Source organism: Muntiacus reevesi, chromosome 15 (assembly GCF_963930625.1).
Source record: "Muntiacus reevesi chromosome 15, mMunRee1.1, whole genome shotgun sequence".
NCBI classification, from domain to species: Eukaryota; Metazoa; Chordata; class Mammalia; order Artiodactyla; family Cervidae; genus Muntiacus; species Muntiacus reevesi.
The window spans coordinates 37,471,878-37,475,592 of record NC_089263.1 but is presented as its reverse complement, the minus strand read 5'-3'; the positions used below and the strand labels follow the sequence as shown (position 1 = coordinate 37,475,592).

At 35.2% G+C, this 3,715-nt stretch overlaps 1 non-coding gene across 1 annotated transcript; it reads left to right on the top strand.

The window, feature by feature from the left end:
* Positions 1–3,426: 3,426 nt before the first annotated feature.
* On the top strand, positions 3,427–3,498 carry TRNAW-CCA (transfer RNA tryptophan (anticodon CCA)). The gene has a single exon. It is a non-coding gene; the product is annotated as a tRNA-Trp (tRNA).
* The last annotated feature ends 217 nt before the right edge of the window (positions 3,499–3,715 follow it).

The window sequence follows — 3,715 nt, the reverse complement described above, 5'->3', positions numbered from 1 at the left end:
ATAAATATCAGAGCAGAAGTGAAATTAAAAGCAGAATACAGAAAATCAGTGAAACCAAAAGCTAGTTCTTTGAAATGATCAATAAAATTGATAAAACTGTAAGCAAATTAACCAAGGAAAAATAGAGAATAAATTCACAGTATCAAAGAATAAAGAGCGATCATCACTACTGCTTCCAAGAACATTAATAGAATAATAAAACAATATTAACAGCTTTGTGATCCCAAATTGATATCTTATAAAAAATAGATCAACTTCTTGAAAAATATAAAAATACCAAAACTCACACAGGGAGAATATCTAATTTCTATAGTTTATATCTATTAAAGAATTTGAATCAATATGTATCTTTCAAAAGAGAAAACTTTGGCTCAAATGGTTTCATTTAAATACCAAATATTTAAAGAAGAAATCACACCAATTCTCCACAATCTCTTCCAAAATATAAATATAGAAGAAACATTCAAACTATTACCAGCATTACCCTAATACCAAAACCAGGCAAAGACATTACAAGGAAGGAAAATTATAGATCAATATCTCTCATGAACATAGATCAAAATTCTTCAAAAATATACTGAACTCAACACCATAGAAGAGTACTAATAATAGTCACAGACTATTGGAAATATTTGTAAAACACATACCTGAAAAGAACTTTAAAAGATACAAATAACTCTGAAGACTCAATCAATAAGAAATTACAAACCTAATTAAAAAAGTAAAAACAAAAAACAAACAAAAAAAAACAACTCACCAGAGAAGATATATAGGCAGAAATAAGTATATGAAAATATGACCAACATTATTTCTCAGTGGAAAATTCCAAGTTAGAACAACAATTAGGTATCATTTCATATGTATTCAAATGGGTAAAAATTTTATTAAATTGATAATACCAAAAGTGGTAAGGATTTGGAGCACTCCTCCTAGTGGGACAGGAAAATTGTGCAGTCTTACCACCTAATTACATTAACAGCATAAACAATTGTGCTTCTAGATATTATGTTCAGCTTTCTCAAACTTATGTCCACATAATAACCTTCTCAAAAATGTTTGTAACAACTTTATTTATCATCACCAAAACCTGGAAGCAACCGTTACGTCCTTCAACAGGTGAATGAATAAACTGTGGAATCTCACAATAACATGAAATGTCACTCAGTGATAAAAATAAATGAAATGTCAATTTTGAATTGAATTTTCATGGGAAAAATATGAATTATATTTTTAAGTGAAAGAAACTACTCTGAAAACATTACATGTTATGTGATTCTAAGTATATGACATCTGGAAAGGCAAACATACACAGTAGAAAGATCAGTAGTTTGAGGAAAGAAAAGGGAAGAAAAGGTGAAGAACAGAAGACATACATGATGTTGAAACTATTCAGCATAAAACTGCAGTGGTGGATATATAACATTATGCATTTGTCAAGACCCATAGAAGTCTGATGTACAAAGAGTGAAACAGTGTGTGCAAATTTTGAAAAATCATTTAGTAGGTCCTAAGATTTCAGGGTGGGAATGCAATATGTGACAAAAATATAAATATATTCCAAAAAAATTAAACAGCCTCATTGAAGGTGGCTGGAAGAAAGGGTAATAAGTTAACCAATTTTGGAAACAAGTAGAACATGTAAGAGTCAAGGCAGAAGAACTGTGCATAAGCACTATACTATGGTTTATGAAGGTCCCCACCCCTCCCATGGGAGTGTGGGTTAACATTTCTGATCCTGCTGTGCATGCATACTGGAGCAGAAAAAGTAACTAGATTGTGGATGGTAGCCAGCTTTCTTACCGCTGGAGTAAGAATTTACAAATAAGCAAAGGAAGGAGAATAAAATCATCAGTGAAGCAACTGATTAAAGACATCAGTATTAACTTACGTTTAGCTTAACAGATATACACAGATGGTTACCTAAATAGTGAAATTTATAGATATTAGTATATACATGGTGAGCGCTTCCCTGGTGGCTCAGATGGTAAAGAATCCGCTTTCAATGCAGGAGATATGGCTTCGATCCCTAGGTTGGAGAGATCCGTTGGAAGAGGAAATGGCAACTCATTCCAGTACTCTTGCCTGGGAAATCCCATGGACAGAGGAGACTGGCAGGCTGCAGTCCTTAGGGTCACAAGAAGTCAGACATGACTGAGCAGCGAAGCACACACATATATACATGGGTTAATATACACACAAATGTTTCTTTGTTTTGTAGCAGAAAATGCCTACAAGAAATAGCACTCTTTTAGAAAACGGTACCTAGTGCCCAGATCTTGGTTTCTATATCATTTTCTGATAAAAGGAACCAGAGCTCCAGAGAAAATTGATTCTAGGTTTGGGGCAGGAAATATACAAGACAGGCCTGGATCATCTTGTTACACTAGAAAGTGGAGAAATGCTACACACACACACACACACACACACACACACACACACACACACCCAGCAGAAAAGAGACACAAGAGTCAACTGAATAGCTAGGGACAGAATCATGAGCAGGGAAATAAAGTGGCACTGAAATTTAACCAAAGTATAAAATAAGTATCACTGAGTTCATACTGATATAAATACATGAGTGAATAAGTAAAAGAGAAGAGACAACGATCTCTTTTAGAAGAACTCCAAATAATTTATGTAGATACTTTATCCTCCAAAAAAAAAAAAAAATGATAATGGAACATAATTTCCCAAATTTTAAGTGAGGGCTAGGCATGGGGACTCCCTTCCAAAAAGTACAGTATGGAATGGGGTAAAGGTAATTATTTTACAGTGGAGAAATGACCCAGACAATGAAGATCAGCATCAAAGATAAGTCATGATTCTTTTTTTCATGTGGACCATTTTCATAGTGTTTATTGAATTTGTACAATATTGCTTCTGTTTTATGTTTTTGTTTTTTGGCCATGAGGCATGTGGGATCTCAGCTCCCCAGCCAGGACTGAACCTACACCGTCTGCACTGGAGGGCAAAGTCTTAGCCACTGGGCCACCAGGGAGGTCCCGAAATGTCATGCCAATAGTATGCACTGTTGATGTGATGGGAGGATAAAGTCCTTCACTTTATAGTCTTCCTCTCAAAAACGCATGACCCTAGTCAAGTACTTCAGGCAAATCCCAATAGAGGTACATTTTAGAAAATATTTAATCAGTATTCCTCAAAACTGCCAAGGTCATCAAAAACAAGGAAACTCTAATAATTGCCAGTGAAGAGTAGCCTAAGGGACCCTGACAGCTAAATGCAACATGGTACATTTAGTTGTATCATTTTGGACGGGATTCTGGAATAACAAAAACAAAAGGACACTGTGTAAATCTAAAGAAATCTGAATAAAGTATAGATGTTCATTAAAAGAAAGTAATATTGTTTCATTAGTTGTAACAAATGCACAATACTAATGTAAGATATTAATAATAGAAGAGGGCTTCCCTGGTGGCTCAGAGGTTAAAGCGTCTGCCTCCAATGCAGGAGACCTGGGTTCGATCCCTGGGTTGGGAAGATCCCCTGGAGAAGGAAATGGTAACCCACTCCCGTATTCTTGCCTGGAGAATCCCATGGATGGAGGAGCCTGGTAGGCTACAGTCCATGGGGTCGCAAAGAGTCGGACATGACTGAGGACTTAATAATAGGAGAAACTGGATACAGAGTTTATGGGAAATCACTTTACTTTTTTTCTTTAAATCTGAAAATGTTCTATTAACTTTACTAACAAAAT